Source organism: Camelus dromedarius, chromosome 8 (assembly GCF_036321535.1).
Source record: "Camelus dromedarius isolate mCamDro1 chromosome 8, mCamDro1.pat, whole genome shotgun sequence".
Lineage (NCBI taxonomy): Eukaryota > Metazoa > Chordata > Mammalia > Artiodactyla > Camelidae > Camelus > Camelus dromedarius.
The window spans coordinates 74,775,200-74,799,142 of NC_087443.1; the positions used below are offsets into that span (position 1 = coordinate 74,775,200).

The window sequence follows — 23,943 nt, forward strand, 5'->3', positions numbered from 1 at the left end:
AGGATGGACATGGCTGAATTGCGGAGTGACTTGGCGTCTGCCTACGTCCAGACTCCTTGTTAAGTAAGCCCTAAATATCCTGTGGTTTAGGCAACTGTTGTTTTGTGCTTACTACTTGCAGCTCAGTATATTGGAACCAAAACAAATACTTAGCATTCTTCCAGGTGGAAATTCATTCCATACTCCAGATAAAAATCCCTCGAACATTTCACTCAATTCAACAAGCTTGTGATCTGTACTAATGAGCCAGACACCCAACACAGCAAGCAGGTCACAAAGACAGTTCAGAGACTTGCCTTTGCCTTCCAGGGTCTCACCAGGAGGCAGGGAGGAAACTGAGCCTAAAATTCATGTGGAAATGCAAGCGACCCAGAATAGCCAAAGTAACCTTGAAAATGAAAGACAAGTCGAAGGACTCACACTTAATTCCAAAACTTACTACAAAGCTGTAGTAATTAAGACTATGAGGGAAGGGTATAGCTCAGGGGTAGAGTGTGTGCCTAGCATGCACAAGGTCCTGGGTTCAATCCCCAGTTCCTCCATTAAAACAAATAAATAAACCTAATTACCTTCCCCCAAAACAAATAAACAAAAGCAATAAATGAAAAAAAAAGACTATGTGATATTGGTATAGGGATAGACATTAAATAGAATGGAATAGAATTAAAAGTCCAGAAATAAACCTCTACATCCAAGGTCAATTGATTTTCTACAAAGATCAATTCAATGAGGAAAGAATAGTCTTTGCAACAAATGGTGGTGGGACAATTGGATTAGGTGACGGTTTCTTAGATATGATACCAAAAGCACAAGCAACCAAAGAAAGAAAAAATAGATAAATTGGAGGCAAGACTTATGGCCATTTGTTACAGCAGCCATGGGGAATGAATACAGGTACCCAGGATGAGCAACAGTGGAAAGACATTACTACTCCTGGGCCTGAAGGGTCAGAGGAAGAAGGAGTGTTACCAGAGCCCCATGAGGGCTGAAGCCATGAAGAAGGGTCCACCGGACAGGAGCCGTGGTCCTAAAGGGAGGCAACCACACCAGGAAAAGATGAAGTGCTGAGAAAAGAGGAAGTGGGAGCTGAAATACCCTGGTCTCTCTTCCAACATCTTCTCCCTGTGTTGACCTCTCATTGACTGAGGCCAACCGGACGCCAGAGGGCAAGAGAGCCTGTGGGATACGGTCTGTAGATCAATCTCAGGGCAGGGCTGGGCAGGGCAGGGCCAAGGAAGATTGGGATGGATTTAAGGCAGGATTGAGAACAAATGAGAATAACCAGCTTGGTGGGTAAAGGGTGTATCAGGGTCTATTCAGCGAAGAATAATAGAAGCCCCACTACAGTGTCTTAGCCAAAATCGTTGTAATCCTTCTTGTGAAACTGAAAGTCTTGAAATAAGCATTGGTTTAATTGCCTCAACCTGGAAGTGGCACGTGTCACTGCTGCTCGCAGTCTGTTTGCCTGGTCTGGTCACATGGGCCAACCTAACTGCAAGGGAGGCTGGGAAACATATTTTCTGTTTCTCTGTTTCCCCATCTCTTCCTCTTTACCATAGAAGCCAAAAAAATGCCAGATATCTACCTTTCCTCCTGACTTCCCTGGTATCTGTGCATGGAATGTGGCCCCTTCTTGACCAACGGGACTAGGAGAAATCTATGGAAGTTCTTCTCAGACATGTTTTCTCCACAATAAAAATAGACACCGAGGGGAAACGCTCCTATTTATCCAAAATGATCATGTCCACATTGTGTTACTCAGAATGCGGTGGCCATCTTGTGACCCTGTGAGGACAGATTAACAAATTAGCATCTCAAGGCAGCAAGAGTCCAAGTCCTTGCTGACACAAGCAAGCTGCTGAACCAGTGCTTGCAAGTGCCCCCGCCCCGGGCATCTTCTTATGAGAAGTAATAAATGTCCTTACTGCCTACTGCAATTTTCATCGGGTGTTCTGTGTAGACAAAACCATCCAAATAGTGCATTTGTTTTCTACTTAAGCCAATTGGGTTTAGATTTTCTGGTACTGAAAAACAGAGAATCCAACTGTGTGCAACCAGATGGATTCAGAAATTAGGAGCTGTGCCTGAAACAGAAAGCTTGACGAGCACAGGTGGTCACATCCAATAATCAGGAACAAAGAGTGTTTCAAGATGACGAAGTAGAAAACAGTGTGGTGAGAGGAGCTGTGTGGACTCCAGCCTCTCTTCCTCAGAGATGAAGACTCTGGATTACCCTCCCAGTTACCATGACGTGACAATGAGGTACTACAAGATGAGATGGGGACACATAAGGCGGGTTGTCTGGTAACTAGGACTTGATGAACACCAGGCAGAGAGGAGATACATAGGCGAAGAGTTAGAGGAGGGGCAGGAATGGAGAGAACGGGTCCCTAGTGGCATAGAGTTTCTGACAGGCTGTAGCTGGCTACCCACTCTCTTGTGAATCAAATGAGAAAACGTAAATTCTCAGATACAAAACAAAGTTTATAACAGTTCTGGCAATATCATCTCTGCAGGAGACAGCCAGCTACAGGTGAGATCCTTCTGGTCAGATCTGATTTGGTGCCAGGAACTCCGGGCTTGTATGTCCAGCCAGGGCTGAGTTGGAGCATCAGCAATGTGTTTTTTTCTGTGGCTGGCGTTATAAACATGTCACGTGGTGTTGTTTGATATTCAATATGTGTCTCTGGGAGATCTCAGTGCTCCTGCGCTGCCAGGCTTCTGGGAAAAGTGGGAAGTTAGTGGAAGCTTTCAACACCCTGGTTCTCTGGTAGCTCCTGCTGTGCTGCTGATACGTGAATCTGAGATGAAAATCTACCCCTTTTCTGGATCATTCATTTATTGATAAGTGTTTATGGAGTGCGTACTATGTGCTCAGCCACGTGCTAGATGATGGAGATACAGTATCAAAAACAACAGACAAGGTCCTGTGCTCGCTCATGGAGTTTACAGGTTTTGGAGGGAGTCAGGCATGGAGAAAATGAAAACAAAGGTGAGTATAATTGCTGCTGTGTCAGGTGCTAGGACAGAAAGGATCAGGACCCAGGCAATAATTTTGACCCAGACAGCAAAGTCAAGGCCGTTCAGCTGAGATGGGAAGGAGCACAGGACGGGAGTCAGAATAGGGTGAAGGCAGGAAGGCAGTTGGGGCTTCCGAGCCCAAAGCCTGACGCTCCGTATTTGGGAACTCCTTCGACTGAAGGTGAAAAATTATCACAAATGTGTCTGATTAGACACTCTGAAGAGTCTCCTGCTACAGAACAACTCGATCCTGCTGAGCTCACAGAAAATATAGGAAATTTCTCCAGGAACGTAAAAGGGAGCTCAAACTGGTGAAAAGGGAAAATGCCAGGAACTTGAGGTGGGAGCTGTTGAGATGTGGAAAACTGTGTACCGAGGCTGCAGGGGAGCTTGGACGTGGCAGGGACAGAGGGCTGGGTGGCAGCTGCAAGGCATCGTGCACCCTTTAGATGCCAGGCTCTGCTAAGTGATCGAGGCTCTGCCCCTGCTGTCATGGGGCAGACGCCAGCTGGCAAGCTTATCAGAGAGGGAGTCAATAAACAAGGAATAAATAAATAACTGCAGATGGTGTATTATGAGGAAATTAAAAAATGGGTTGTGGTAAGGAGTAACTAGGCAGTGAGGGGTCTAGGGGATTACTTTAGCTGGGGTCTGGGAAGGCCTCTCTGAAAAGATGACATTTCAGTTAAGAACTAAATAATGAGAGTCAACCAGCCATGCAAAGTTCTGGGGGTTGAACTTTCCAGATCTAGAGGCTTCTCTTTTTTCCAAGCATCTCTTGCAAGTCTAGACACTGATCCAAAAGCTTACAAGAAGAAGCTGAGCCCAGGATTGGGACGCGCCTGCCTTTATTGTCAAGGTCTCTGGGTCAGGGTGCCCGAGACAAAGGATATCACAAGAGGGAAGGATCCACACAGCTCCTCAGCAATTCCTACCTGGGCACGGACAGCAAAGGAAACACCCACTCTGATGCAGTTTGGCCAGAGAGCAGAGGGGCTGCTGGTATTCAGATATGCAACACGCATGTGTGATCCCAGAGAAAGGTGTAGACAATAGTCCCTCGGTATCCGAGAGGGGATGGTTCCAGGGCCCCCATGGGTATGAAAGTCTGTGGATGCTTAAGTCCCTTATATAAAATGTCACAGCATTTGCAGATAACCTAGGCTCATCCTGTATACTTGTCATCTCTAGATTTTTTGATACCCACTGCAATGTCAATACTATGTAAATAGTTTTAAATATAAGGAAATGCTATGTAAATTGTTGCTACTGCATGGCAAATTCAAGTTTTACTTTTTGGAACTTTCCAGGAAAAACTTTTTTTCAAAAATTTTCTATCCTCAGTTGATTGAGCGCATGGATGCAGAAACCTCTGACCGAGGGCTGATGGTATTACTGTTAATAGTGCTTACCTGGGGTGGGAGTAGGGCGAAGAGAAATAGGTCATTAAATCTGCAGCAGTGTGTTAATTGTATCATTTCAGAAGAGAGATTTAATTTAAAAATATTAATTTTCGATCTGCACTGGGGAACAATGAGTACAAATTATTAAGCAAAAATTGCAAATAAACATTTTCGAGGATCCAGGGGCTTAAGGCCTCAAGGTCTAAAGAAGATTGTTAGCCCCACCCACCCCACGCCCCCTTCCCGCAGGCATTTCCTTATTTTTTGGAAAAGAGCCAACAGCCACATTAGTCAACAGCACTTAAGAACAGCAGCTGGCCAGAGAAAGGTCTGTGCCTTAAGTGACTTCCAGCTAGCAAAAACAAACAAACACACACACAAACAAAAACCCACAAACAGTATTAACTTCGGGACCTTTGGTAACACGCTAAACCCCTGTGCTTCACGCCATCTTCTAAACTCTTCCTCCCCACCCCCCATTTTCTGTTCTTTCATTTTTTTTGTAACATTAAAGAGAATTTGTAAAGGAAGAAATAAAAGCCAACAAATTTTTAAAAATTGTTTTCTAATCTCACGCATGTCATTGAAATAGTGTGTTAATATGATCACACCTGCTACGTGTTTTTCACTTCACACTAGACTACGTGGCCTGAGTGATGCTTTAGACCAGTGCTCCTCGAACTTGAATGTGCATATGAACCACCTGGGAAGGGCAGTTGTTAATACACAGATTTTGATTCAGTAGGTCTGGGAGGGGGCCTCTAATTGCCCATTTTTAACCCCCAGGCCATGCCCTTGCTACTGATCACGGACCATCCCCTGAACTGCGAGATTTGGGAGATGCAGAACAACTTAAACATGTTTAATCACCTCGGAGCGCCAGGGAGAGATTTTTTTTTCGTTATTAAGATATAATCCACACACCATAAAATTCATACTTTTCAAGTATATCATTCAGTGGTTTTTCTTAGATTTACAGAATTTTGCAAGTATCACAACTAATTTTAGAACATTTTCGTCATCTCAGAAAAAACCCCATGCCTGTTAGTGCCTCTCCCCTGGCCCCTGGCAACCACTAACCCATTTTCTGTTTCTACCTCTTCTGGACATTTCATATAAGCAGAGTCATGCAATACATTGTCTTTTGTGTCTGGCTTCTTTCACTTAGCACAATGTTTTCAAGGTGTATATGTGTTGTAGCACATGTCAGTACTTCATTCCTTTTTCTGGCTGAATAATTCTGCTCTGTGTGGACCGACCACATTTGGTTTTCCATTCATCTGTTGATGGACATTTGGGTTCTTTCCACCTTTTCAGTATCATGAATGTATCACTCACTGGCATTTTTCAAGAGTGCAAAGGGGCCCCTATTGTGTCACAGTCCCTTGTTCAGCCAAGAGTAACTGCTACCTAACCTGCAACATTTGCTTTAGGCAGTGTTGAGAGCTGCAGTAGGGCAGGACCTGTCCTGAGTCCAGACTCCGGACTGAGAAGAAAAGGATGGTGGTACCTGAGAAGAGGCTGCATCTGCCCGGCGAAGCCTTTAGAGGCACATTTTCTCAATCCTGCTTTCTGATTCCTCACCTCACTTAGGTTTTTTGTTTTGTTTCGTTTCGTTTTTTAGTTTTAACATAATAAGATCAGATGGTCTGAGAGCACAAGGATCACCACTTACAAAAAGTAATTTATTTTAAAATAATTTCAAACCTATTGAAGTTGCAAGAAGAATTTAAAGACTTGCCATATCCCCAATTGTTAATGTTTCATTTACCCTCTCCTCCTTTCAATATACTCATTACTCTTTCTTTTTAAAGCAACTTTAGCTATGCTATTATTGCCTTTTAATAAGGATGTTACTCGTGCTAAAAAATTGCTATTATTTTCCTATTTTTATTAGCAATCGATTTTCGTGAATGATATTTGCTAACATTTAAATAGCCACAGTCTTAAAGCATAATTGGAATAATTTTCAAAAATTTCCTTGACCCAAGAAATTTATTTGGTTTATGTATTAATATTGGTCTTCTTCATTGTGTAAAATAATGCAAACATTTACCTGCATATAGTTACTTTCCTATAAACTGAAATTCTCATACTCATTTCACCCAAATCAGAAATGTGGCCTATGTCAACTTCTTTTTAGTCTATTGTCCTATTACTTTTGTACATAGCACCCTTTTAAAAACCAGCCTCTGCACAACACATACCATACATGACACTAAACGTATTCTAAGATATAAAGAGTAACGCATTTTAGCTAAGCTCTGAAAACTGAAACTAGGGATGGACACTGATATTAAAGATATTGCAAAGGGGATGAAGTTTTCATGACATTCTAGCACTTTTGGGGAACACTAATTTAGGTTGATAGGCTGGATCTCCAATTTTAACACACACATTTTAGCTTGTGAAAGAATAGCACATTCTTTTCTTCAGGGCAAAGCTATCAAACATCTGAGAGATGGACAAATGAAGCAAATGGGGCTGTATGCATAATAGTCAAACAGGCTGTATTGTAAAACAGACTTAAGCTTCTCTCTTACTAATTTAGGCACATTATTTAGCTGTGTTAAGAGAATGCCCTTATCTCTAAAATGGGGACAAACAATAATCTTGCATCAGAGAGTTGTTATAAAAATTAAATCAGTCAGTGCTAGCCTATCTAAAGTTCCTAGCACAAACTAAGAAATACACATATTTTAGCTAGTATTTTTGCGGTGGCTGTCAGTTTTTGTGTTAATTAGGGAGTGCCCTGGCGGGAAATATGAATGAAAAAAGGCAAGGAGGAAAAATAAACATGGGTGGTGATGAAGAGACCAGGTAACAGGAGTGGATAATTCACACTACAGGTTGATCACCCACTGTGGATCGGGTGTCCCTGAAGAAACACAGCTATCACCCAGATTTGGGTGACGCAGCGACCAGCGTTGTTACTACTGGTTGGAACCTAGCTTAGGAAAATTGGTCTAAGGCATATTATTAGAGGGCTTCAAAATAGAGCAGTTTTTGTTTTTCTTTATTATTATTTATTGACCACTCCATATGCAAAGTAGGCAGTTTGCAACTTGATTCGATGCAGAGAACTTTGCATGCAGTAGAACACACGCCCTAATGATATCTATGGAAGCTTCAAGAAAATGGATCCAAAGAAACAAAGAAAAGTTAAATTCTGCAAAGTAGAAAAGAGGCAAAAAAATTAATCATATTAGGAACACATATTTTCTTTCTTTTTTTAATCTAAATTTTTAAAGCCTAATTTTTTCTATTTTATTCTTTGTAAATATTGGTTGGGTAATTAAATTTTAATTGCCATTATTTATTTGTTTTTAAAGTTATTTTAATTTCTGTTTATTTTAAATTTAGTTTAAAATGAATATTTCTGGGTTGAGAGGTAGATAATTAGGTTTATTTATTTATTCACTTTAAGTGAACCCACTGTACTTCGTCATTAGGTCGATTTCCAAAACTGAAAACTCAATGAGCAATGTTTTACTGGATTTCTGTGAATATTGTTTAATGAAGAGCTAGTGATCAATACGATTACTGGTTACATTTTTTTCTTACACTTTTGCTGTCTCCTACAGTTTCTGGTTGCTTTGATTGCACTATTTGAAGAAAGGTATCATCAACTTTTTCCAGCTTCTTCATTCAATCCACTATGGTACTGAAATTCCCCCTTTTATTCTGGAAATTTCCATCCTGGCGCCCTCTGTCTGCCCACTTCAGTTTGGATGAGCTGGAATTCCAGTATGGCTGCACAGTTATCATCATAGGGCTTCCGCTTCCTCCTTTCCTCTGTGAAATCCACTGCTTTCTGGACTCTATGTTTAAAACCTTTCTTAGCCTATGCCCTGGTTTTGCAGAGACATTTTCTTAAAAGAATTGTAAAAGGGGGAAATTTTATGAGTCTGAAAAACGTCTCTATTCTACCCTTCCATTGATTGATGATTTGGCTGGCCATAGAATTTTGAGTTGAAAATCGTTTTTTGCACCAAGAATTTAAAGGTATTGCTCCATTGTCAGCTTGAGACAACCTCTCAACAAACATTCCAGGTACTGCTCTAGGGCACTGGAGATACAACTTGAGTAAGACAAAGTCCCTACTCTCATGGAGGAGACAGAGATAATTAAAACAAGGAAAAGGGACTTGGTAATGATCAGTGCTATGAAGAATTTAAATCAGGCTAAGGGTATAAATGCTGACTGGGAATGCTGTTTTAGATATGATGGGCAGAGATGCCTTCTCTGAGGAGGTGATATTTGAGATGAGACTTGAATTGTGAGAAGTAATGAGTCATGCAAAGATGCAGGGAATTCTAATCAGGGGCAACAGCAAAGAAAAGTCTTTGAGGATAAAATGAGACTGGCACATGTAGCTGGAGTGTGGGACACAAGGGAGAAAATGCTAGAAAATGAGTTTGTTTCTGATTCTCATTACTTTGTAAGTGAACTATTTTGTTTTATTTCTAGAAGCATTTAGGGTCAGTGGTGAGTTGACGGTGGCCATGAATTCTTTGATATTCCTCCCACTGAAATGGGAGATTGATGTCTCCTTCCCCTTTAATCGGGGCTCTGGGACTGTCTGACCAATAGAATATAGCAGAAGTGACACTGTCCATTTCTGAATTCAGGCCGTTAGAGATTGGCAGATTCTACTTCCTGTTGGAATGTTTGCTCTTGGAACCCATCTGCCATGCTGTAAGAAAGCTCAAGACACACGAAGAGGCTGAATGTTGGCCACTGATGAGCTCCCAGCCAAAGCGTACGTCACCTGACAGCCACATGAGTGAGCATCTTGAACACCCGACCCCACTGAGCCTTCGGATGACTCTGGTTCTAGCTGTTTTCTGAGTGCAGCCACACAAGCGCCCTCCCCAACATGAGCATGAGCCAACCTGCAGGACTGTGAGAGAGATTTTCAATTATCGTACCAGGCACCTACTGGGCTCTTTCTATCTGGAGACTCACCTCCTTCAACTTTGGGAAATATTCTTGTATTACTTCTTTGATAATTTCTTCCTTCCACATTTTTTTCAGTGTCTGCCTCTCCTTTATTCAGATGTGAGACTTCATGAATTGATTCTCTTAGCCTCTAATATGCTTTCATATTTTAATTCTTTCCCTAATTCTATTTTAAAAGATATTTAATTAAGTTTACCTTCAACCTACCATTGTTTGTTTGTTTTTCAGAATACACAGGAGGTTTGGTTTTGATTTTGATTTTGCAGTTGGTAGGCATCAGAAGAAGGGTAAGATGGAGTGAAGGAATAGGCTCTGCTTACATCCATTTATTATTTTCAGCCCCAGGTCTGCTCCCTCCACCATTCCTGGTGTTTCAGAGCCTGTCCAGGGTCTGTAGGGTCTTGTTGCGCTGAAGCCCCTATGCCCTCCTCTCACCCCAACTCCATGCTGGGCTCCTCAGCCCTGAGTCCTCCATGACCAGACCTCCGTCCACTTCCTGTTACCCACAAACATGGAGCAATCTCTGACGGCTGACGTGCCTCCAGTTTTCTTTGTTATTATCCCAACAAACTTGAAAAAAAAAGCATTCCTTTGCTATTGCTTTGGTGAAGTCTCTTGAAGGAAAGGCATTCAATTTGTGTATTCACTTCATTAATGGGAATTTCTTTTTCACTCTGTAAGGAGATAATGAACCTTAAACATTATCTTTTATTTTTTTATTGAAGTATATAGTCAGTTTACAATGTTGTGTCAATTTCTGGTGTAAAACATTGTCTTTTTATTTTCATAAATCTACCTGCTTTCTGTCATAGTAAACATTACTTAGAATTTATTTTCCTCTCAGAACTTTTAAATAGTCATTAGGTCTATGCACTGCCTGGAATGTTTTGTTTTCTTCCCGTTCTCTGCCATATGCTAGTAATTTTCAGCAAGTCTGTATTTACATGAATTTGAATTGGGCAAATAATATGAAATAAAAATATTATAAACATTATAAAATCTCATTTTATAAGCAAAATTTAAAATATTTCAAGTTTCATCAGATTAAATTTTTTTTTTTTTTTTTTTTTTTGCTTTTGTTAATTAATCGTTAGGTCAAGAATCATTTCAAAGCTGACCAGACCAATGGTAAAATCTGCACTGATACTATTGCCACATGGTGGCGCCACCTCCACCGGTAAGCAGGCATCTCTGCAGTTTTTCATCAGGATCGTGGCAACCACACTGTTCATAGGCATTGGAAATTTGGCTTGTGATTTTAGTGTCATCAAAAACCTGTTTTAGATGGGGGTGTAGCTAAGTGGTAGAGTATGTGCTTAGCATACATGAGATCCTGGGTTCGATCCCCAGTACCAACGTTAAAAGAAAAAACACAAAACAAAAACACCTGTTTTATATCTTAAGGCAATTTCACCCAAGCATGATGCCTTGTCTTAAGGGAAGACTGAAAAAATGCTCCCGGATTAATAAACTGGGAACAGAATTTAGGTGTGATAGGAAACCATGCAGGAGGTCAAAACAGCCCACGATGACAGGCCAAGAGTTTAGCTTAGAAGAAGGCATTTGTACATATGAGAAATGATGCTGAGAAAAATTAAAAATAGCACTAAGGTGAACATTAGCCACAACGACTGCAGATCTGCGCCTTCTGAAACTATGCCCCTTACTTGCTCCCATGGGAAAATTTGACTTAAATTATTTGTGTTGAATTACACAAGAACTTTAGGAAAATGTTACGAAGTGTGATCACCCTGAAAAATTCTATTCCTGAATAAGGGTTTTCTGCTTTTAGAATTTTTTTTATATACATCATCTTGCCTGGGCCACACTGGGCCTGTGGGGAAGGTGGGGTGTGGGACCACTTTTACACCTGATGAAATCGAGCACCTGGCATCTGGGCAATTGATCCAAGTCGTGGCTGGGAAGGGGATGCATCAGGACTGAAAATCCAGCTTTCCAACTCCTCATTCAAAACTCACTCAAGGTCCTTCGCTATTCCAGGATTTTAGTTATCACAAAACCCTGTCTTCTTAAAGAGTCTCCTTCCTAACCCCATCAAAAATTTATATATGTGAAAAATAAAAGTGATGGTCAATTGAATTCAGTGCTCTGAATAGTAGAATAATTTTGAAAATTAAATATTTCTACTGAAAATTAGATCACTTTTTAAATTTTCTTTGAAAAATTACAATTCCCATGAGGTAAAATTTCTAGCCCAGGAAAGGAAATCTTCCTCTTTCCCTGTCACTTAGTCTCTGCCCCTCCCTGGCCCTTCCCCCTCCCTGGAGGCAGCCTCTGTCACTAGTTTCTTAGGTGAATTTCCAGAAAGAGTCATTAATTTATATATCATAATATAGTATGGCAGTTTTTTTTCAGAACATAGAATTTAGGTACTATACATACTGTGGTATCCACATGCAAATTTATATCCTTTTTTTTAACACAAATAGTAGCATATTATACACACTGTTCTGTACCTTAATTTTTTTCACTTAATGATGTCCCTTGGAGAGATAAAATGATGTATCAGTGTTGGTATGTAAAGAGGTCCACATCCTTTCTAAGAGCTGCCTGGTTTTCCATTGTATGGTTGCACATTTAATTCATTAGATGCTGATGGATTTTTAGGTGGCTTTGCCAATTAGAACTGGCTAAGCAGTATTTACTCACTTACCCTTTCCCAAGGGAGCATATTGACCTTTTCAAAAAGGACAACTTGACTATTTTACAGGGTTGGTAAAAACTGAGGGTGACCTGTCCCCATTTACCAAAAGCATTTCTAATTTTGTAGCATTGTTTTAAAGGCTACTTTGTTTTGAAAAGTAGCCAAAATACAGAACTGCCCCCAAGTAAATTAAAGTGCAGCCTGGGGCAGCTGAGACTGGCTTCAGATCCCAGATAAATGTAGAGTGAAAAAAACAGAATGCTGCAGGCTTCCCGTACCTGCCAGCTCTCCGCCCCTTGTCGCCCTCTCTCTGGGCTGCAGAGCCTTCTGGAAAGCTGCCGCCTGGCCCGGGTCAGATTGCTTACACACTGCTGCCTCCCAGGCCAGCGTTCCCAACCTTAAGCCAACGCACATTTATAGAACATTTCCATGTGATCCTGGGGAAGACAGACCGCAGGCGGAGGGCAGTGCTGAAAAGTCGGAACATCAGGAAGAGAGGACCTTTCCCCCCTTCTCTGCTCTTCATGCTAAAAGGATACTGGGTAAGTAAGTCTCAGATTGATAGCTTTAATCCTTTGAGCAATGTATGGCTTGGCTACTGAGTTTAGAGCATAAATGCACTTTCTTTTCTTTCTTTCTTTCTTTCTTTCTTTCTTTCTTTCTTTCTTTCTTTCTTTCTTTCTTTCTTTCTTTCTTTCTTTCTTTCTTTCTTTCTTTCTTTCTTTCTCTTTCTTTCTTTCTCTCTCTCTCTCTCTTTCTTTCTTTCTCTCTCACTCTTCCTTCCTTCCTTCCTTCCCTTCCTTTCTTTTCCCTTATAAAGAGAAATTGAAGGCCCACCTGTGTTTTCTTATTTGCCCCCTCTGATTGTCTCCTGAGCCACATGAACTGTGTTTTTTCTTTCCAATAAGTTACCAGCTGCTTTTGGTAGGATAAGTCCTCATTAACCTAGACCTTATTCTCTTCCTTTCTAAAACAAGGATTGGGCTAGGTGGTTACTGAAATTTCTTCTGGCTTTTGTTACGATTCTGCCCATGGCAAATTGGGTTTTCAAGTATTTATGATCCTGTGGAGTGATGATTTAAGAGAGCCCTGAAGGCCTAATGCACCAAGACTTTGTAGGGAAAAGTTATTTTAAAACTGGCGACAGTGTTGATTTTGACCTGTATGCACAGTGTTTCTCTAGACTCACACAAGTACCTTTTCAGACCTGTTTCTGACGCTGTGGCTGCCAGCTTGAGCTGCCATGTGATCTCAACAAAAGCTGTGTGTTTCTGAGTTTGACGTGGTGTCACTTATAAGGGAGTCGTCAGATCACACTGAAGCGAGGCAGAATTTTAAGCCTCATGAGAGAATCCAACAGTTCAGTTAAACATAGCAGAGTGTGAGTGTGTATGTGTGTTTGTGTGTGAGTCTGTGTGTCCTATCTCCAAGCAACAGAAATGCACAGACTGAAGTTCTTCATCCCACTTACACCGTGCACAACCTAGTGTGTAACACCTGCATTATGCGTGTATAGAGGGGGCAAAACTCCTCCCAGTGTTAGCTGCTGCTTCCACATTGCCCCCCCCCATCCTTTCAGGGAATCCCTGTTGGCTCTTTTGGGGTCATCCTGCTCTCAGTTCTGCTTCTTCCTGCATGGAAGATGAAACCAGGTGGGTCTTGTAGCTGTTGGTGGTTGAAGTTCGGGGGAAACCTTATTATCCGGTTTTGTTGTAAATGTCTGCAGGTTTTCGGTTTTTCTATCTAGTTGCTCTGTCTGTTTATACGAGGGGATTTGGGAAGATCTTAAAACTCTGCTGCCACCATATTCCCGGAATTCCACTTGTCAAGTTTCTGTTGCAACCAGGGAGACCAGTTCGCTTCTGCAGGAGTTGTACTGGGTAGCAATAAGGATCTGGCCCAGAAGCGCAGGGATTAGGGAAGAGAAGGGCACAGGGAAAGAGACACTGGAAGGAGAGTTCAGAGGGCTCCATGGGTAGATATTGGAGAGAAAAGAGGAACGAAGCAGAGGGAAAAATAAAAGATAATCAGCTATTCCTTCAGTGTATTCAGCAAACATTTAAGTGATCCTGGGTACCAGACCCTGGGAGTTCTTGAGGGAAGGAGAAAAGAGTTTACATCACAGTCACACAATCTAGGCCCTCAGGGAGCTCCTGGGCTGGTGGGGAGGCAGATGCTAATCAAGCAAACACCCTGTGGTGCAGAATTACCTAGAGTCCCAGGGGATAGCGCTAAATGGACACAGTCCTCTCAGTGGGAATGGGAAAGTCAGGAGAGGGGTTGAGTTGAAGGAGAAAGATATCAAATGTGCATTTCAAGAGGTTGAGTGACTGTGAGTCATTCGAGTAGAGATATTTATCAGAGAGTTAAAAATGCGATGGGGGTGGGAGGGAGAAGTTAAGGCTGGCATCCAGATTTAGAGCCTTCTGCCTGAACTCAAGAAATGAAGTTATGAGAACCCATATGGAATCTTCCTAGGAGAAGACCAGGCTGGAAGACTGAATCCTGAATCTCATTAAGTGGCTTTACAAAGAGGGGAAGAGGAACACTGGAGAAGGAAGAAGAGAACAAGATTTAGCACCTTTTAAAAAAGTCCTAAGTGGGAGAGTTTGTAGAGGAGGGTAGGGGTGACAGGGTCAGGTGCTGTCGAAATGCTGAAGGAGGAGGAAGGCTGAGAAGAGGCCACAGTGTAAAGGTCATGAGCAGCTTTTGAGTGTGTTTTCAATCCAGGGTCGTTTTGTTGTCAGAAATAGAAACTTTCAAAAAGGGACGGGATTGGTTGAGACTGGTGGCAAAGACATAGCTCTGGGTTGTAAAGTTCCCAGCTACCACCTGCTTCATTCCAGTCTGAGGATGGACTGGTCTCTGCTGGGCTCCTGGTCCCGCTCCTCCCTCAGGTCAGCACGCACAGACTCTGGGGTTCTCTGGCCTGGATCCGAACCCCCATTGCTCATTGGCCCTGTGGCCTGTCACTGACTTCAAAGGCCCCTGTCAAACAGCAAGAGAGAAAATCTGCTTGGCCCAGCTGAAGCGAGTATTAAGCCCTAGTCCAATTAGCAATCTCTAGGAGGTGGGTTGGTGTGGTGGGCCAAGACTGCTCAGTCGGTGGGGGTGAGGTGGCAGTGAGGAGAAAATAATGGAAGAGCCGTTTTCAGAGCAAAGGACAAAGGCAGGCCATCAGAAGTTGCCTGCTCAAGAGTGGGACTTCATGGGAGTGGAGCAGTGGAAGCTGGGTTAAATGGTGGATTCTACTAACTGCATGCAAGGATGTGGACTTAATGGCCAGGGGCATGCGGCTGGTAGGGGACAGCACCAGGTGGCTAATAGGGCAGGGAGAGAGCCAGGACAAATGTAATTGACCAGGTGGTGGCAAACTGTCCAGCAGAGAACCAAACTCACTATGATGCTCACTCCGGTCCAATACTTTGATTCCCAAAGAGCTTTGAAGCCCAAGTGAAATTGTCTATCTCAGCACAGGACGTCTCACCCCAACGCCAAAGGCAGGATTTGGGGACCAATGCTGCATGTGGTGAGACAGCAAACAAGCAGCCGGACACTGACCAGAACGCTAATGCAGGAAAAAGACCCATTGAGGGCTTATCTGCACACTTTGAGGGTCACTGAATGCTAGGATTCTTAACTGAGCTATGTTCACAAGAGGTGGATACCAATGTTTTTTTATAATCCTAGCCTGGTAGGCAGGTTTGCGCATGTGTTTCAGTCTTGGGCAATGCCCGTGTATAGCAGGAGCGGCTCGGAAGAGTTGCCACTTTGCCAACGTTTCATAAATGTTGCTAATGAAGGTGTTAAAAATTGACACAGGAGAGAGAGTCACTGGGATGAGTGAGCGCTCTGAGTTTGTGACCTAAAAAGGGGAAATTCTGCTCCACACTCAAGTCAGGGAACAGCCTTGGCTGAGTCCCGTGCCAGAATTGGTGCCAAAGAATTATAAAGAGATTAAACCCAGCGACAGAGGCAGCCGTTGCTCTAGCAGAGAGAGCTAACTTTGTGTAGTCAAGCTGCTTACATCTGTGTAGAGTTCCAGAATGACTAAAACTGGTTGTATCTCAATATTCTGGGGTTCCACAGAAATGTCCAGGCTCTACCAATGACCAACCCCCCTCAGAGTAGTTGCCTTTGATCCTTAGCAAATCCTCAGTTGCAAGACCTGGACCATGAAAGATGATTTCTTTCTGGTTGTGCTCCTTTTGTGTGACAGGATGGTGAAGGGTTTGGATGTAGGTGAAGCTGTAGTGGTCACTTCTAAACGGAGCCAAGTTTTTTATTTGGAGGGGACATAATTTTGTAGGTAATTCTATGAGCTTAAAAACCATGGCTCTGTATTCACTTTAGGGCATTCAAAAAATCATTCCTGAGACTCTGCTTCTGCTGAAACATATTGAGGTTCAAGTTAGGACCTGACGAAGGTATTTTGCATCTCCTATTTCATAGCAAACAGATGAGACAACGAACTCCTGAATCCTGGGCAGTCACAAGATCATCCTCTTATGTGTTCCAGTTCTTTGAAGAACATTTGGTGCGGTTATTGTTTGCATCACCTGGTGGAAGCTTCACATTCAGCATTTGCTGGATGTGCTTCCTTCTCCCCCAACACCAGCCGGCCCAGAACTCACAAAAGATTGAAACTGCAAATGGCTTCTCCTCATTTAGCATAAACAAAGAGATTCAGGTTAACCTATCTTGGTCAATGGGTTTGGGGGAAATGACCCAACTACAGATGCCAATGTTGGAGAAGCAACTAGACAGAGAAGGAACAAAGCCCATGAACAATTGTTGGTACCAGAGCTTCTGGCTGGAGGGGCAGACCCCAGTAGTAGGAAATTCAGGAAGTTATCCTTCGGGAGCTGTGTTTATACATGGCAAGATCAGTCCTCAGCCAGGCGCAAAGTACCAGGAGCCAAACCAACATAGATGGGAGGGAAAGGCTGAACTAGGGCTTGGGAAGCAACACTTGAACTTAGAGGTCCATTGGAGACACTGGGTCCCACATCTAAAGTTTGACGAGGAAATTTGGTTTGGAAAATGCAAATCAAAGTAGCCCAAACCACTGGCAGACCACCTTGACCCATGCTTAGGAAGGGATGACCTCATTCTGAAGTTCACCACTGACAGGGCAGAGACTGGCTCAGCCACGACTGGCTCGAGAACTGGAGTGGACCCTAGACACACGCAAAGGAGGGAGGATTTCGTTTCCTCCCTCCCACTCTCTCTCTCCTTTCCCTCTCTCATCTTTTATTATGGACTTTTCAAGCATGCACAAAAGTAGAGAGACTATTACAATAATCCTCATATACCCATTACTAGTTTCAATAATTATCTACCTATGGAAAATCTTATTTCATTTATTAATCTACTTTTCACTAATATCTACCCTCTCCTCCAACTGTGATACTGTTTTAAAGTAAATCATGCCATCATTTAATCAGTAATACGTATCTCTAAAAGATGAGGACTCTTTTTTATATGTGTATAACCATAATATTATTATCATACCTAAAAAAGTTTATGAAGAATTATAATCATTCCTTAATATTAGAAATCCTGTCAGTACTCAAATATCATTGATTGTCTTCATTTTTTCAGTTGGTTTGTTTCAATCAGGATCCCAACAGAAACCATAAACTGCTTTGGATTGATGTATCTCTTAAGGCACTTTTCTGTTCTACACCCTCGACCCCAAATTCCATAGCTTTTCTATATCCTCCTCTGTATATGTCCTCCAGAAATTTCCTATGTCTTCCACCATTATATCTGTCTTTTTCTGTAAATTAATTTTGTCTTCATTATAAGAGTTAATTTTTAAGTCCTTGTCTACTAGTTCCAACTTCTAGGTCATCTGAGTCTACTTTATTTTGATTGTTTCCCCTCTTGATTGTAGGTCCTCTTTTCCTGTTTCTTCACATAGCTAGTAGTCTGTCATTGGATATTGGATATTTTAGTGATATGTGTAGATATTGGATTCTGTTCTCTTCCTCCAAATACTACTGTATTTTCTTCTATAAGCAGTTAAATTACTTGGAGATTGCTTTGATCATATGGAAGCTAAGTTTTAGACCTTATTAAGGTAGGTCTATTTTGATTTAGCCCTTAGTCCTAGGGCATAATCCTTAGTCTTGAAATAGTATCCTTATTCTTAGGGTATGATTCTTCCAGGGTGTCAATGTGAAACTTGGGGTATCTACCAGGTCCATCTAATTCCATGGGATTTGATCTCCAAACAACCTCTTGGCACTGGGCAGCTGTCAAACCATTTCTCAGATTTTTCAACTTCCAGCCACTGTTTTTTCTTGAGCTCTTTGGCGCTCACCCTGAGGATGTGCATTTTAGGAATCAGCTAGAGATTTGAGGGGAGTTTGTGTGCAAATTTGGGGGCTCCTCTTCTGTGGCTCCTTACTTTATGAGCTTCCACCCTCAATTCCAGCCTCTCTGGTAGGCTCAAACTTTGTTTCTTCAACTTAGCAAAAGTACAACTTTCTGCTTGAGTTTTGGCCCCCTTTATCATATAGATGGGGAAGGCCCGCCATTGAAGAAGCCAGTTAAACGTGCTCTTATGCAGTTTTAATCTCTAAACACAGAGATTCCTCTCTCTCTCGTCCTCTGTCCTTCCCTTGCAATTATTTGTTAAGGAAATTGGGTCATTTTCCTGTAGAATTTCCCACTCTTTGGACTTTGCTGTTAGCATCCCAGCGGTGACATTTCTCTATTCCCTATATTTCCTGTAAAGTGATACTTAGATCCCTAGATGTAGAGGCTTGATCAGATGCCTTTTTATGTTGGCAAGGATACTTCACAGGTGATGCTTTATACATCCCACAGCATCACACCAGGTGAAATTTAACGTCTAGTGGTCTCTTTTATTGCTGTATTAAGATTAATTGATTGAGTTCAGATATTCTCATCCTATATAAAGTTCCCCATCAGCTTTTCACTTAATGCTGTTTGCATTGAAGATTATCTACATCTATTATTTCTTTTTTTATACCCCACCCTACTGCATCTATTATTTCATTAAGGTTTGCAAAATGATGATTTTGTAATTCTATTATTCTTTCTTCATTTATTAGTTGTGATTTTTTAATAAAGAAGTTCCTATCCTCAATTATTTGGATATCCTGAAATACAATCAGGTTCTATGCTTGATTATTTACATTTCCTGATTACCTAGAATTCTTAAAAGGTGACCAATGAGGTTTATTGAGGGAAGGAGGGATATCATTACAAAGTAATGGAAATTAATATATTTTCAATCCATTGAAATAATTCTTTTTGATCAATTCCTGGATATCTCACTTGTCTGCGGTATGTTATTTTCTGAATGTGGTGCTAGAATTTTTTTGCTAGTATATTTTTAGAAAGATTTTTGCATCAATATTCATGAGTGATAATGATCTACATCACTCATACAGTAATCCATCTTTATTTGTTGCCATCTTTACCAGGTTTAGGAATCAGTATTATTTTTCATAAAACAATTTAGAGCTTTTTCTGCCTTTGCAATGCTCTGGAGTAATTTATAGACATGGGGACTATCTGATCTTTGGTTTTGGTAGAATTCTCCTGTGAAATCAACTGAACCTTGTGCTTTTTTGTAGTATAGCTCTTCATAAATTTATTTTCTGGTATGGAAAATTAGTATGTTAAACTTTTCTACTCTAATAAATCAATTTTGGTAACTTGAATTTCCCTAGGAAATTATCCATTTCATGCATTTTTTTTTTAATTTGCAAAGAGGTATGCAAAGCAGTCTCATAATTTTTACAATTTCTTCTGTTACACTGGTTATTTCCCTCTTGTCATTTTTGTGTGTGTGTGTGTGCGTGCATTCATGCTTTCTCTCTTTCTCTTCTTGATCAAGTTAGCTAGTAATTTTCTATTTTGTGAATTGTTAAAGAACTACAATTTTGATTTGTTCCATTAGATTGCTTATTTTCCTGTTCTTTACTTCATTAATTTCTGCTTTCATCTGTATTATTTTTCTTCTCTGTACTTTCCTTAGTTTATTTAGTTTTTCCTTTCCTAGATTTTTGACTTGGGATTTTAATTCATTAGTTCCTTCATTACATTTTCACTGATAAATATGTTTAGTGTAATGAATTTTCCTCTGACCCCTGCTTTAAACACATTCCTGTTTTCTTATTTAATTTTTCACTATCTAGTGTATCAGAGGCCCCCCTCCCCAACAGCCTTTAACACCCACTCTTGCCCTTAACAAAGAGCTTGTTCTGGTTTCTTTTTTCCCTCTCTGTCTTCTTCCATTTTTTTAGATGCATCATTTCTACTTTGTTAAATCAAATAATATTTGTACATTAGTCTTCCATCTTTGCCCTTCCACCTTTGTTTTAGTCTTAGATGAACATTTACATATTTTAAAATCCTCATCACCAGTCCTTTTGCTACAGTTTTCTCAGTCATCACTTGGTTAGATGAGATACACCCTCTAGTAGATTGCCTGGGATGGAATCTGATTGGAAGCAGAATTCAGTAAGTTATTATATGTTGAAAATTGTTTTTCTCTAGCCTTGATATACGAAGAATAGCTTGGCTGGATATAAAATCCTTCATTCACACTTTAGTTCATGGAGTTTTTTGTTTTCTTTTTAACGCTGCTCCATTGTTACTTTGCTTTCTGTATTGATTTTTTAAAATATGATACTAGTCTAATTATTTTGTCTTTGAAAATTATTTGCTGTTTCTTTCCGGAGGTCATGAGAATTTTATCTTTTATCTTTGAAATCTATGGTTTACTAGGATATGTTTTGGAATTGATTGTTCTGTGTAAATTTTTGCAAGTATTTATCCTTTTCAATGTGTAGATTCAGGTATTTTCTTTTTCTGAAAAGTTTTCTTGGATCAAAGTTTTAAATATTCACTCTGTTCCCTTGTTTTATTTTTATTTCAGGGACAATAATAGGGATATTACTCCTCTTCGTTTCCCATTTCAGTATTTTCTCTTTGACCCGATTTGCTTCTTTCTTATGTCATTTCTCATTCTCTTCCTCATTTTCCTGACTTTCTTCAATGTGTTTTATTAAATATTTATTTGAGTCTATTCTCTCTTGGGTGCCTTGTGATTTATTTATTTCTGAGGTTATTTAGCTGTTTTCTGTTTCTTTCCTGAGTCCAATCAACAGTCTTTTCATTCCTCCCTGATTTTTGTTTACTGCATTTTTAAATTTGAGTCAAGATGTTTTGCATATACTCAGATGCTTATTTGAGAATATTGAGTTCTGTTTGGTGTATTGACTCACAGTTTTGTTCTACTTCCTCGCTGTCTTTAGGGTGTGGGAAAGGTTTTCCTCAGGTGATATGTGTGAAATGTCTCCTGATGATGATGATGATGATGATGATGATGATGATGATGATTATTACTATTATTGGCAATAGCTCTGTACGGGTTTGCTGACCTTCCTCTTGTCCATTTGTATAGCCTTGGGATGCTCTCCAGGATTCCTAGGTTAATAGTGCCCTGTTCTGTCCATAGGGCATCTATGTTTGGTGTAATAGGGTGGGGCGGTTTTGTGAGTTCTCTGATTTTGTGTTTCTCTCCTTTTCTTGTCGGACTCTAAATTTTCTCTTTTTTCCTTCTTTTCCCCATTGAACACCCAGTTGTCACAGTGTTTCTTCTATAGCTTTTGCTTTTATCCCCCCTTCCCCAGAGCAGTGCCTTTTGAAGACTACCGTTTTACGTGGTGCCTGTCTCTTTAAACGCCCTGTGCTTTGACGCCGCTCCCCTGCAGCCCTCGCCCAGACCGGCTCAGACACTTCGGTATTTTCTGACTCAGGGTGGACTTCATCGTTCTGACAATAATTTTAGATCAGCGTAGGCTCCCTTCTTCTGTCTTTTCCACCGCTTTTCTAGTATCGACAAAAAATATTCATCAATAGTCAATCAGAGAAAGAAGTGGAAATTTTTGTTCCAGGCAAATTGAGGATTATAACCCGGGAGACAGCCTCTCAGAGCGCCCTGAGAACTGTTCCAAAGAGGTGAACAGGGAGTCCAATATATGTGTGATTTCGGAGCAGGGGTACATGTTATTGTGATCAAGCACACGTTTCAGTAGAAGTCGGCTGCCAGCCACAAGAAACAGATATCTTAGTTAATGGTTTTAGTGCTTTTCTAAGTATGGGAAGATGCAAGAATCCAGGTTCATACATATTTCTCCTGAAAGTATCTAACTATCCAAAGGCCTCGTCTGTCAGTTTTCCCAGAGCGCAGAGCACCTCATCCTGATCTTTGCCTTGAATTCCTTTCAGGGTGTATTGTGGATCAGCGACTGCAGTGAATGATGACTTGATTCTTGTAGACTGGATGGTGGCAACAGTCTTTATTTTGCATCCCTTCCCTTTTGGTCTTAATTTCAACCAAAGTTTGGAAGGCGTTCCGTGACTAATTGTCCCATCGCACTGGGAATGCTCATTCCCAGGACGGGCGAGGGTTTTGTTGGTAGACCACTCACTGTGCTATTACTGGACTAGGCCCTGTTAGCAGTAGCCCAAAGCCTCTGGGCCACCTGCCTTGCTAGTCTGCTGTGATCCAGGAAACAGTTGCCTCTTGCGCTTCTTCCTATGTCTAGAGTTACACTATTACAGTCATTGACCTTACAGGGCTATATATTTGATCGATTGTTTCAAGGTGCTTAGTCATTAATTTTATGTGAGGATCAGTCACATGTTTGGAAATGCAAGAAACAATGATCTCATAAAATAGGCAGAATACAAGTAATATAGCTAGTAACATTCGTAAGGTCCTAAGGAAGTATTCAGGCTAAGAACTTCCATTAGGTGCCACCCAGAATCTCCCCAGGTTGTCTGACCGGTCTGTTCTGCACCAGTTGCTGTCTTTAAGGGGTGTGATGTATCAGCATTGTACATAAAGTTCACCAAAGATGTCTGCACGTACAAGGTGAGCGGTGGGTCGACGTGACCCCTACAGGATTGAGAAAGGAATGTTATCTTCCAAGGAGTTACATGGCTGGTGCCAGGAGAAAAATTGATCTTTTGGGCTGAGCAGGCATTTCTGCCTCTGGGGAGTCTGGTTAATGCATAAAGCAGGTGCATAGTGCACACTGGAGGGGCGGGAGGAGGCCCAAATGGGTGGAGAAAATTTTTATGGTCAAACTTTTCTTATCTTGCCTTAAAATGTGAATTTTTAGTTCATCGCTAGGGTACTAGGTCTGTCTGTGCTTCCCACAAAGCTCTGTGCTGGGGTGAGGGTGGGAGCATGAGAAACTGTGCTCTGGGGCTACCTGACTTCTCTTTTTATTCACAGTTATTTTGAAGAGTGCTTAAACTTCTCTGGGCTTTTACATACATTTTCTTGCTCCTTCTCATTGTTTTATATCGTTTGGGGAGGAAATATGGAAGGCAGGTGGCTAGGACACCTCTCTTGTTTTCAGCTACCCCCAAAGCTAACTTAAAAATAGGAAAATATGATTAAGTTGTTCTTGTTCTTGCTGAAAAGAATAGTACTGAACAAAGTCTTCTTTATGAGGATTTTTAAATTATATAATAACTATTATTATCAATTTTTTAAAGATAAATTTAAAATAATCTTGTCTGAGGAACAGGTTTTAAAAAGCTATTTTCTATTTTACATGAGAAAATTGCCTGATGTTCACCAAAACTCTTTGTAAAGCCTAATAATTGCATTTGCAAAGTCTTATTATGTCATATAGAAAGCAAATATCTTCAATTTCTTAACTCAGCTCTTGCATATGACTCATCCGGGTTAATATCTTTGGCTCTGATGTGACTGGCACCAATATGCCATCTATACTCAAGATCGCTGTGTTGTTTGCATTGAAACAGACTTCCCACCCCTCGTTACACCCTCCCTCCACCCACCCCTTAGCCCAGAGTTCCCAGTTAGGT

The 23,943-nt window shown here is 41.1% G+C and overlaps 1 protein-coding gene across 10 annotated transcripts in view; it reads left to right on the forward strand.

Moving 5' to 3' along the window:
• Positions 1–12,495: 12,495 nt before the first annotated feature.
• The window catches only part of TACC2 (transforming acidic coiled-coil containing protein 2), a 196,703-nt gene continuing 185,255 nt past the window's right edge, over positions 12,496–23,943 (forward strand). For 3 of the 10 annotated variants that reach the window (XM_031461897.2, XM_031461899.2, XM_031461902.2), the window contains exon 1: positions 12,496–12,593. The gene's annotated coding sequence lies outside the window, so the exon portion shown is untranslated. The remainder of the gene's footprint in view (positions 12,594–23,943) is intronic. The other 7 variants (XM_031461904.2, XM_031461900.2, XM_064488507.1 and 4 more) reach the window with 3 other exon arrangements.